This window comes from Serinus canaria, chromosome 2, assembly GCF_022539315.1.
Source record: "Serinus canaria isolate serCan28SL12 chromosome 2, serCan2020, whole genome shotgun sequence".
Classification (NCBI taxonomy): Eukaryota; Metazoa; Chordata; class Aves; order Passeriformes; family Fringillidae; genus Serinus; species Serinus canaria.
This window is the reverse complement of record NC_066315.1, coordinates 62710674-62723972: the sequence shown is the minus strand read 5'-3', so window position 1 is coordinate 62723972 and position 13299 is coordinate 62710674.

Here is a 13299-nt window from a genome sequence, read left to right as displayed (position 1 = left end):
GGGAGTTAACTTGGATGCATTTTACCTCTTAACCAAAATATCCTTGGGGATTCATTTGAATTCCGAAGCCCTTAAGTTGGGTATTCCTGTTAGTATTGTGTGACTTTTCGAGAGATAAACACTTTTCTGCAGACTAAATACTTCTAAAGAATAGGCCATCATTTATGTAATCCTAACCAAGATTTTCCAGATGAAGTAGTTATAAATTTTACGCGTGAAATTTGTATGCAGAGGTTGTAGGATTTACCCTTTCATAGCCTGATAAACGTATTTTTAAAATTTATTTAAGCTCTCTAGAAACAGAAAAAGATAAAATACAGCTATCTAGGAGACTTAACTCTGCTGCTTCACTTAAACTACTCTAGCCTTGGACAGTGGTCTAAATGACACATAAATGACTGTCTCCTCACGACCTTTAGCAAGGCTCAATGCTTTGTATTTGAGTTACAAGAAGCTTTTAATGACTTCTATGAAGTCACAGGACAGAGCCAAAGATGTATAGTTATATATTCAGAAGACTCTATTAAAGGCCGTTTCAGCTTTGCCTTGGATTTACAATTCGAGAATTTCCAAGTGAGTATATTTTCTGAGACAAATTTCATTGCCTTAGGATAATTTTCTTTTTTTTTTCTTTAATGTGATTTGTCATGGTAGAATCTAGACATTTTCCGTGTGGGTTTACTCTGAGCGTTCTGTGGCCTGCAAGGAATTAGTTTTAATTAATATGAATGGCAAATGCATTGTTGAAATAGTCGTTGTGGCAGGCACGCCTTTGTGTTAGCAGTTGGGTTAAACAGCCCCTTTATCAGAGCTATTAACACCTAATATTACTGTCTGATTAAAGATCATTCGGTGGATTAGCCAGTCCCAAGGCTTCCACAGACCCCCAGACAGGTGCTGAAAAAAGAAACGATGTTAAGTAAATTAGCACTCCTATTGCATCTTGGCTGTAGGAAAGGAAAAAGTTATTGGGCTGGTTTGTTTCAGTTTGGTTTGTGTTTATTTTTTTTTTTTGGGGGGGGGGTTGTTTGCTTTGTTTTTTGGTTTTTTTTTTGGTTGGTTGGGTTTTTTTTGGGGGGGGGGTGGTTATTTGGTTTAGGTGTTTGGGTTTTTTTTTTTTGTCTAACCTTAAGCATCAGATTAACGGGTACTGACTCTGCCAAAAAGTCCAGATCAACACTAAGGCCTTTGTCCTGTAGCTGACCTGACCTTCCTGTCTCATGCAGGAATAGTCCACCTTTCCTGGGCACACATTTGTTAGGAGGATAGGTGTGCTTTTACATGAAATGCATTCTATTTCTGTGGGATTTTTTTGGTTTTGTTTATTTTTTTTCCTTTGGAAACATCATGTAATGTAGGCAGACTATCCTGTGTCCCCAGAAATGCATTTATTTTAAATCCGTAGGTTAACGGGACTCCAAGCAACTGGAAACACGTAACTTAAGAAGGCAGGAAATCCCACAAGAGTTCACAGAGCATAGCTTAGCTGACAGTTCACTTTTTAATGGGTGAAATGAAGCCTTGACATTAATAAGCACAGGCCCCCTGACTTCAGTGGAATTTTGCATCCTTGTACAAGTCAGATTTCAGGCTCAATTGTGTCGGATAGCAATTTATAGTACCTTTCATGTCCCCCTGAAAAGCTATGTGTCCCGTGTAGCCGGGGGACTGTTTCTGACAACAAGGCTGCAGAGCAGAAAATAGTGGGCTGATGACAGACAAGACCCCAAAGTTTTTGTGTGCCTTGAAACATGAGCAGTGTGTCTTGTCCCTGTTGATTTCCGTTAATTTTGAAAGGGCCAAGTTTAATATAAGAAGCTGGAATGTGAACTAGCCCATAGCTAGGGCTAGCATTACTGTAAGAACTATCTGAGCAGTGCTCTTAGAAGGATAAGTCATTTTCTTGAGCTTCTATGAAAGAAATAGAATAAAATAAGCATTCTTTATTGCTGATGAATTTTTTTTTTTTTTACTCCTCTCTTTTGAGAGGGTGTCAGAAGGACATGCTAGTGTCAAGTGTATTTGAAACTGTGCTGCTGCACGTTGCTTAAAAATGTGAGCTAAAAAAAAAATCTCAGACTGTCTGCTTAGATGGAGGCAAGTGTCTAAGATGCCTAGGGATGCTGATAAAAAAAGGAGGTAGTTCAGTCTTGCTTGAAATAGACTGCCTCTCAGGTTAGAAGGTGGTGACATGTAAAGGGAGCTTTAGAGATGCAGCAAAACATTATGAGACAAAACCCTTCTCCTCCCCACCACCAAACCCCTGAAGCATCACACTCTGTAAAAGATGCATTAGATTTATCAATAGACCTTTCTTTACTCAACTATGCTGCAATTCCTTTTGGGAAAAATTGGGTTTTCATCAAAGACACAGAAGACTATGAAATTGGAAGCAGATGTAAAGTTGGATTGGATAGCTGTTTAGCTGTTTCTTTTGTGGAAGCACTTTTGAACAAACCCAGGCTTATGTGCTCCTTGCTGTCTTGCCCCCTGTAACTCACTTGCTGCTTTTTACATTTTCCAGGGAACGTGGAGGTGCAGTGTAACTAACAGATCTAAGTGTAAACTTCTGCCCTATCATATAATTTATCTATTGATTTTCCACTGGTTCCTATATTCTTTGGAAAATATGTTTAAATAAAAACATAAATATTTTGCATTGTTAACAAAGTTCAGAAGTGCTCCTCACATAGAGGCTGAATTTTCTCCTGGTTACTAGCACTTTTGCTGGCCTGGATGAAGTTTACAGCTGGCCCCAGTAGGATACCTTAATTTATTGGCATGCTTTAATTTGTTGAAAACAGACTTAGGTCTTATCTACTTCAAGAAAGCGCTGTCTGCTGGCTTACTGAGTGTGTTATTAATGTAATTGATGAACAGAGAGGAATACAATTTTAAAGATTATTACCCTTTTTTTGGGTACATTTTATTCAGTGACTGGGACACCACACACCTTGGGCTGCAATGCAAAGAGGAGCTAAACAACAGGATTTATGATGTTCTTTATCCATTGGCGATGTTTCCTCATTTCTGACTTACAGCAGAACTGAGCCTGGGCCCAGTGAGGTATGGTTTCAAATCCACAGCTTGCCCAGAATTCACAAGGGTTTACCCAGCTTGATCCAAGACTTTGTAATGCTTAGCTGGACATTTTCTATCTGCCACACGTGGACATGCAGTCTCTTAGGAGTTATTTTTTTTCCCATGGCAGGGATAACTCCCAGTGAGGAGAGACCCAGGTGCTCTTGCATTTTCTCCCAAGGGCAGCCTGGCAGCTGTTCCTTGGCTGCACTGATAATTGGATGCTGAAATATTCTGCTTTTGCAGGACAGAGGGAACAGCCTAGGGCCTGGAGGACTGCTCTGTGTCACTCAGCCCAGGGCAGTTTCTCTACTTCAGAGGTCCAAGAATGGACATTTCAGCTCATCCTTCACCTACTTTGGTCTCCCACTACACAGCTGTGCATGCTTTGACATCCTTGCTCTTCACCCCATACTGGCCTCTGCATGTTCTCTGCCAACTGTCCTTCTATCACCAAAGACCTGCTCAACTCCCTCCTCAATCCACTGGTCCTGGTCCTCTACTGCTCTGCCTGTCCCTTCTGTGCCTTTTGTGAGGTCCACTTCTTCCACAGGGTCAGCCCTCTCTGGGAAAGGAAGGAAGGAAGGAAGGAAGGAAGGAAGGAAGGAAGGAAGGAAGGAAGGAAGGAAGGAAGGAAGGAAGGAAGGAAGGAAGGAAGGAAGAGGAAGGAAGGAAGGAAGGAAGGAAGGAAGGAAGGCAGGAAGGAAGGCACGGAAGGAAGGAAGGAAGGAAGGAAGGAAGGAAGGAAGGAAGGCAGGAAGGAAGGAAGGAAGGAAGGAAGGAAGGAAGGAAGGAAGGAAGGAAGGATTCAGGCACTGCTGAATCTGAACATCTCTCCTCCTCTTAAGCTTGGAGTAGCACTGCAGTGATTTTAAACAAGACAAGTAATTAACATGCCTTTCTGTTGGAGATCAAAGTGAGGATACAGACCCTGAGATTTTGCTATGGAAAATCACAGGCAGGAGAGTGAAATGGCAAGTTTTTGATTAAAAAATTACTTTAAATATTCCTTATGCAAAGACAAATCAATATTTTCCTGGAGTAGGCTCATGTGGAGTGTGCATGTTTTGTGAAAAGTAATTGTGTCAAACTAGGAGATTAGAATTCAGCCATTACAAGAGATCTGACTCAACCCATGAATGAAGCTGCTTGTGCAAGGCTGAACCCATAATTGAAAACTGCACAGTTCACACTAATCTCCTAACTGTGAGGTCACTCCTTGAATCTGCACAGCTCACCATGTGTAACACACTGCCCAAAATTCTGTAAAACAGATCAGGATTCAGATTCTGTTCTCAACCCTGCCTGCAGTTTCTGTCTCATAAAACAGATAAAAAATTGGGGTGTAGTTGCACTGTTCCAGAAATACAGGGTTACCATGAATCTCTGGCTGTTTCCTGAATGATTAACAATGAATCACTGGGGTTTTTTTTACAGGTCTCAATGCATTCACCATATGCCAGGTGTCGCAAGAACATGAGAACATCTACCAATTTGAAACTGGCTAAACAGCTTCACACTGGCATCTCTAGTTTGTAGTAGGAGTCTTGAGAGGGAACTACTTGAGTTTAGCATTCCTAGTATGGATCAGATACTCTCATGTTCTTGAGCATAATTATCCACCCCCACCATCTCATCCTTTCTATATTTCCCAGTAGGAGGATCAAAAGAAAGTTAGTTAACTGCAGCATTCATCAGATAATCCAAAGGAGGCATTAATCAGGAGGACAGCATTTCCAAATAATTATATCAGGTGTTAATTCCATATACTTATTTATCTGATTCTCCTGTGATTGTGAGTGTGGCATTTCTCAGCTTAAATCCTAATAAAAATGACTCCCTACTTGACGAGAGTGGTTCTGGAAGGGAAAAAAACAGAAAGGAAGGAAGTGTACATCTTCTTCAGGACACTTGCTGCCTACTGATAAGTTTTAATGGAAATTAATATTCTTAGCATGTGATACTATTTGGTGAGTTGCTGAAAAAAACAGTAAGAAGAAAAGTATCCTAATTTTGTATGTACGTACATATAGAGTTATGTAAGAAAGACACTTAGGCTTATTTCCTTACTGTATAATTATTAAATTTGTTTTCTATTCCTCATGTCAGTCATCTCAATATTTCTTTTGTCCCAGGTGACCACCAACAGGTCACTAGGAGATAGTGTCTTTTCATCAGGGCATTTCCACCTGTTCTGCTCTGACAGTATCAGTGCTATCAGTGGGTGTGTACAAAATGCAGTTACTGATTTGGATTGGCCAACAGCTCAGGAAGTTTTCTGTGAGGGAGGCTGGGGGAAGGGGAGGGAGTGGGAAGAGGTAAACAGATGGAAAGAGGCAGATAACACAATGATTTAAGCTTCATTAGGTACAAAACTAAGCTGAAGACGATGGCTGCTGGTGATTACCATTAATGAAACTTTATCCAGAATACAGCACTGAGGTGTGAAAGGTGCAGTGACAACAGTGAAGCACCCAAGATCTGTAGTAGTGGTCTCTTCCTCCCACTTCCCCACTTTAATCACAATTCTAATAATTTTCAGTATCTGTTTGTTAAAAATTGTAATTGCTGGCCAGGCTGGACTCACCATTCAAAGTCCACTGAATTCCTTGCAGGAGGCTGACATTGATGTGTGTTGAATCCTAACTCTCTTTCTGCATCTTTACAAATGTGGGCATCCTATGGAAGCATGGAAATGCTTCTTTCTCACAGACTTCCACAGGCTATTCACCCTGTCTGGAAGATAGTCAGAGTTGGCATCATAGTTGTACTCCATTAGCCAGCTTCTGGACATGCTGCAGCTGACAGTTTTACCTTCAGAAATATACCTTTTTTTTTCCTTTTTTTTGTTTTATTTTTAAGTAGAAATGGTAAGGATATGTCTTATTTTGTATGTGGTATCTAGATGCTCTAGGTAGCTTGGAGACACACACTGATACATTGCCATTCAAGGAGATGTATGCTGAAATTTGTAGTAAGGATTAGGTGTCTAGAAAATAAATGGTACCTCATTACCCCTGAGTACCTTAGCCCAGAATTACATTTTATTTGGAATTTGTTGTGTTTTTTGTTGAAATCTAAGTTGTGATATACTGTACAGTACAATGGAAGGTAGCGAGTAAATAGGAATTTCTATTTAATTCTTTCAGAATTAAATAGAAATTTAATTCTGAAAGAGGGAAACCTTTTTAAATTAGACTGATAAATCATATTCTTCTGGGCAGCTGAGCACCTGACAGTCACTTCAAGTCAAGTGGACCTGCTTGAAGAAGCTGCTTCCAAAGGAAGGCTGGCCAATGGAAGTTACTCGTGTGAAAATAAGCTTAGACACCTTAGTTTGGAAATATTTATTAACATTTTTGTCCTTTAGCTGGGTATTGTTTTCCAATGTATTGAACACAGATTCAGGAGTTTTGCAAAGCTGTTTCAAGAAGCTTAACTGAACATTTATTTTAGGTCTAGGAAGCAGATTCTGGATGGTGTGGCAGAGACATATGTAGAAGCATGTAAAATGAAATTCTGTATGTTTGCAAGTGTCAGTCAAACCCCTAGTGCCCTTTAGCTCATATAATACAGTTGCTATCCAAGTGTCTCTGTTTAAGAGAACTCAACATTTAAACGTCCATTTAAAAATTGATTTGGTTGAATAATGCTGTTCATCTTGTCTGGGGCCCAACATGTCCTGGAGGAGAGTAAAAGGAATGTTTGCCTTCTAAATGTTGTCAAACCAGAAAGAATGATTGTTCCTCAGTTTTGCATATGTCAGCGTAATAGAAGCTTAGTCATGCAAATCCTTATTACTTGGCACTTCTGCAGCAGGGAAAAACAGAGCATTACCATATTTTATCAGTGTTTGTAGTTAAAAGCCTTTCATTGTGCTTTTTAAGAACAGATGTCAAGACAATCTTGAAAATGTAAATATGTGCTGAAAAATATTTTTCTGATTTAAAAAAGGGGGGAACCACCCCCTAGTTAGTTGAATGTGTTAGTTTTAATTTCCATAAAAAGACATGAACTGTTTATATGCTTCCTTCAGCTTCCACGGGGGGGAAATAAAACAATTATTCAATTAATGACAGATTGTATTTTATTATTATTTAGTGATTCTGCTAAGTGGACTAGTATACTACAGAGTTTCAAATCATCAAGGGTTTCTTAGCCCTTTATGGGACTACAATACGTTGTAGTATGTTGAGTAAATGAGCTGTGATGGAGCAATGATTTACTCCTGTAGTCCAGAGACACACATAAAAACTGAGCTTGAGGAAAGCTGGCTCTAGAAACACTAGCAAAGGGAAATGCAGATGTCAGTCACATTTTAAGGTCCTCCTTACAATGACACAGAGCCAAGATTGTTAGGGACAAGGCTATTTCCATTCTTGTCTTTTCCTTTATGGAATAGTGTCAACCATGAGAGGACACGTTGGGTAATGACTGCTGGCTGTATCAGGACAGATGTAGCCATGACTCACCAGGGTAAAAGCTGGCTGGATCACAGTCACCTGTTTCTTCCAAGCCAGCTAGAAATGGTTTCTTTGGAAGTGAAGTTTTCCTTTCTGCCTTCCTTAAGCGGTATTAACTCACCAGCTTGCTGGTTCCTATGTAGGAATGTCAAGGAGGGGGTTTAGATATTCATTTGTGCTTTAGATGCTCATTTGTGCCTCTGTGCTGTATTCAGGTACTCTGCTGAGGCTGTGAGCAGTGATTGCACGATACAAATCATTTGATGCCTGTTTCAGATCATCAGAGGAATGAATGAGACCTTTTAGCACAGCCTCAGTCTTTTGTGTAGGTATACAGAGAGCTGTGGTGCTGGGCCTCATCTGGATTACCAGAAGGCTCATTTTAGGAGATATCAATTACAGGTGAAGCTGTGAATGCCACCTATAGTTAAGTTTGCTCAACACTTTTCACCACAAGACCCAGTTTTCAGTTGCTTATGTATTTGTTAAATGTATGTTATTTGGACTGAAAATGTACAGACTGGAGGCTGCACCTGGGGGAGTATCTAAAGCTTCCAAAAAAAAAAAAAGTATGTTTTTTTTCCTGAGAACAAGTTTAAGAGAAATGTGTTGCTTTTTTGCTTTTCTTAAAAATAAACATATAACCAATGATTTGGAGAAAGAATTCAGTACTTGGGAGGTAGAAGCAAAGTGTCTCAATGTTGTCAGGGCCTGGCTTTCCAAATGTTCTAGCGCACATGCAAGAAGAATTTGAGAACTGTTAAAACATAGAAGGAATGTGGTGGAAAGTTATTCAGTTTGGAGATTTAAGGGAAACTACTACATACATATATGTTTTCCAGGTTGTCATGATACAATCTTTTCACCTGTGAAAATGAAGGAGAGCTCTTCACAGGATCATATATGGGTGATTTCTTGCTAGCAAAACACTCAAGTAGTGCAAGGATGGCATGACAGAAAAGTTAACAGACATTCAGAAGTCTGCCTTTGTAGCAAGTCTTGTGTACAGCTCAGTAAATATCTCTATTTCTGGTGTTTACTGGAGAACAGTAAGAATTAAAAAAAAAAAAAAAAAACCACCTGAACATTCTCGTATGTAATAATTAGCATCTAGCCTGTTCACTGAATGTGGAAATGGCTTTGGGAAAAAATAGTCATGTCATCCACAGTCCTGTATGTAATGTGTGTGCCAAGGGGCCTGAAATGCAATTGTCTGGGAAATCTTGTAAGGTTGTAAGTTTTGAGTGATTGACTTTGTATCTGTAATGTTCTTTTAATATGGTTATTGGCATTCTTGCTACTTGGTATTATCTCTGACTCAAGCAGTAGAGGAGGTAGAAAAATGCATAAAAATAAAGTAACTCTACACTTAAGGAAAGAATCAGAAAATTCTGGTTTTAAAGCCTTAGGTAACTTCTGTTTTTCTTGGAAAAAGTCTAATATAGCAATTTCACTTGGATATGGACACCATCACATAAATAGCGTGCTGTGAATGATACTTTCTGCAGCTTAATCAATATACTAGGATGCCAGATATAAAAACCAGAAAAAATTCCCTCAAAAACCAGTTGCAAATTCAATGCATCACTTAATTGGTGATATGTTGGGATCTACTCATAGATACATGTAACTTTTAAAAGAGTGAGAAAAAAAACCTTGCTTTATACTAACATCATAACTCTTCACATTACATTAATAATTTTTTGTTGATGAAATTCTTGAATGATGCATTTTCTTTTTTTAACTAGCCAAAGAATAGTGGATCTATATTCTTAACAACAGTTATCAGACACAGACACTTTTCACTCATTTCAAAGAACACTGCCAAAGTTTAACTCTTTTGTAGGTGAGAAAATAGTGGAGAAAGGTGAGGCACAAGTCTAACATACTGAATTCTGCCCATAGCCTGGTGTGTCCCAATATCACTGCATCAGAGCTGCATTTTGTGTACCCTGAGACGGTGTATCCTTACATGTGTCAAACAGATCTGCAGGATGCCCTCGCACAGTGAAATAACACGTATTTTAATTGTTGTTTGGAAGAGCACAGACTTGCAAAAGTGATTTGAAAGCTAATCAAAGCAGAAGGATGGAGGAGAAACAGGACTGTAGCTGGCTAGCACGTTTAACACAATTGTCACTGTTTAATTAGGAGGCACTTAAGGTTAAATATACAAGCATGGCATTGGGGATTTGATCTCTGGTGCTACACAGAAAGGTGAGAAAAGCGTCTGCCCTGACAAGAAGTTGTGAGAACTTGCAGTCTTATGAACACTGGAAGTTTAAAGGTACAGTCAGGCACGAACTCTTTCAGCAACGGTGCTAGTTAGCTTAAACTGTCTAAATAGTAGTGCCACTCACTTTAACTTCAAGTGGCTGCCGGAGTGTTTCTGTAAGCAAGCTCTGCCAACAAATGTGAGGGGGCAGTAACCTCTGCAAAGGAGTGACGATCAACAGCTGGGGCTCTAACCTTTCCCTAGCATGTCTGTATACAGCAGGGAACATCTGTCCAAAGCCTAACTTCCAGTATTTACAGAATAAAGGTATAGTTTGTTTAACAAAATTGCTTGTATTAGCTAAATAATGGGATGTGCTTTGATTCTGCTGGAGCTAGAACCACACAACTTCTACTTCCCTTACTTAATTAGCATTAATTTATTCAGAAAGATCATGATTTGGATTTTCAGTTTCTTTATTTAAGTAAAGAAAATGGAGCTTAGGTCATGCAAGATTCTCTTAGCTTCGGGAAAAAAAACCCTTTCATGTTACCCGTTTGAGCTTTTTTTCATCAAACTGTGTAAGGATCAAGACTGTGTGTGCATAATATTTAGTGATAAAATTCTCCCAAAACATGTCATGATTTATTTGGTATCATTTTGCTATGCCAAGCAGATGAGAGTATTCACTGCTCCCATTAAGTGTTTGATGTTTAAACACATGCTCTTGAAAAATGAGCAGTAGAGAAAGTTGCTTCCTACACTTCAAGTCTTACTGGGTGCTGATATCCATTAATTTCTTTACTCACAAAATGGCATCATGAACTTCAGCTAGACAGATTGCTCTTTTGATTTAAGAAGGCCCAAAACAGCATCCAGAATATGCACAGTGCCATAAGAAACTTCAATATATCATGCTTCTTTATGTCACTAATTTGAATTTAAATGCTGTGTTATACTTATTTTCATAAATACATAGGAAATGAGTTTGAAAAGTTAGGGTAAATGATCCATGAAAATAATTTTCTTCTCTTTTTTTTCCCCCTTTCCCTGAGATTTGTTATAGCTGTATTCGTGTACATGAAAGTACAGCACCTGCCAAAGAAGGATAAGGTCAAACTGAGTGTTGATTCCTACCCTTACTCCTGGGCATTCCTTGTTTAAATAATGCATTTGTTAGCCATAGAATAAGTCTGCATTGAACAGTCCTTGAAATAGCCTGAACCTTGAGCAAGAGCATTTTATTATACAAGAGGAGACAGTCAGAAGAGCTCTTGTAAATATATTGTCTACTGCCATAATACAAATATGTAATTTGTCAGTATGTTTTTGTGAACGAGAGGAACAAAAGTTATTTTAAACATCTCTTCTTTTTTCCTCCTCCCTTTGAGGTTATGGCTGTAATGAAATACTCCAAATGTCATTTATTCCTCTGTGCTCTGCTTTCAGTATGAGTCCCCACAGCAACAAACAACATCTTTTATGAAAAAAGGGTATCTGGAAACTATTCTGAGTACTGTAAATGGAGAAATAAGTAAAAGAAATAGAATAATTGGTGTCTACTGAGAAAGCTTCCATGGAACTGCTGAGTGAGGATCACTGACGCTCACTCACATAATTATGAAACTCAGTGAAGATGAGCTGTCAGGAGATCTCTAATGAGATAATGCAGCCAACCCCAACAGATAACATAGATAACGTTTCCTACGTGCACTACCAAGGGGTGTTACCTTAGAGAAGTTGGTGTGTTGTTCTCCCAGTGAAATGGCCAAGAAAATATATGGGCAGGTAAAAAAACACATGGAAAGCTTTTGGGATGAGTCTGTTTGTGTGTGTTGTATTCAATTCTAGGTTATTCAGCACAGTTGTAAAGAAAAAAAAGTTTGTGATATGTGGAAAGCTGAGAGGTGGATATAGACCCAGTAGATGGGCTTTTCATCACAGTTTCCATTTGCCTTGGTTGTGCCTTTTGGAAGATGATGATAATATTAACACCTTCTCCTTACTGCTCTGCTTTGTACACATCACAGAAATGAGACTGCAAAATAACCTTCACTATTTGTAACTTACAGTTTTAAACATCTCCTTTTGCACTTGGGGAAGCAAGTTATGTTGTTGTACAGAAGAATTCTCTATTTACTTTGCATGTAGCTGTTCTTTTAGAAGATTATTTTTTTAAAGTGTTAGTGGCTGCCATCAGATGGTTCTTACATCTATGGAAAGTCTGGGTTCTGGGTAGAGATATTAAATGTGCTAAACAGTTTTCCTCCAGGCTAAATGATAGGAATATTTAAACATGTTTTAAGCTGCTTGTAGGAAGGCAATAATAAAGCAAAGCGAAAGCTGAGCAGAATTCAGCTACTCAGTCTGAGAGACTGTTCCAAATGCAGCAGAAGAAATGTTAGGTAAGAAGCTGCAAGCATGGCTTACGAGCAAGGGGGAGTCAAGGCCCTCTGGCTCTTATGACTCACTGGCCAGGAAGGCTTGGGCATGCTGAGCAATAAAAATGGATGCTGTTGTTTGGGGTTTGTTGTTTTTTTTTTTTTTTTTTTTTTGGTTTTTTTTTTTTTGGGGGGTTTTTTTTTTGGTTTTTGTTTTTGTTTTTTTTTACTTTGTGTGGTTATATACTTTGCAAACAGCATTGCACAAAATACAGCTGCCATGAACACCTATTCATGTCATCATCTACTTCCTTCTCAGGGATGTATCCTGTGGCTAGAGCTGCAAAGACAGCCTGGCAGGATACAGGTCTGCCACTAGGTCATGGCAAATAATTTTGAGTGACAAAATGTTCTGCTTCTGAAAGATTTGAGATGCAATGGCCAGAGAAGCACCACAAATAACTTTATTATCCTTGGCACAGGTATGAAAATAACAGAGGCCTCTCTTCTCTCTATTTAAAGAAGCAGTTGAGAAACTTTGATGAAAGTACACTTGTTATGTAGGAAAAGGACCAGATAGCTTGGAGATCAGGTATATGGAGAATGGAGCAGCATTTACACTTGTAAAGACTGTCCAACTCAACTAGGCTTCCCTTTACATTGCTGCAAGTCTTTCCAGATATTTATTTGAGAAGTAGTTTGTGCAGTACTAAAGCCCAATGACTGCAAACAGGATCTGTTGAAAATATGTGATCCAGCAAAATTCAGGGTGGTAGGCTCTAAAGACGATAGCTGCTTGTAAGCTTGGACCAGAAATTACACATGAGGAAGTTAAGAAGGAAAAAACTGAGCAGAACATGGCTGCCAGTAATCTTATTAAAATACACCTAAGAAAAAATGTGCTATTTTATATTTTTTAAATAATAACATTGATATTTATTATTATTACAGCTGTGATAATAGCTGGGGTTTCCAGAGATGTAAGTGGGAGCTGTGCATGATTCTGAGGTGGGATGCTAATATCTTCAATTAAAAATGCACTGGATTGCAACAACAGTGAACATTGTGAATACAGAAATAAAACCCAGCGGCAAGATGTAACCTGCCTGCACCAAAGTCAGTGAGGAAAAGGCATGTTGTACTCTGTATTATTTGCAAA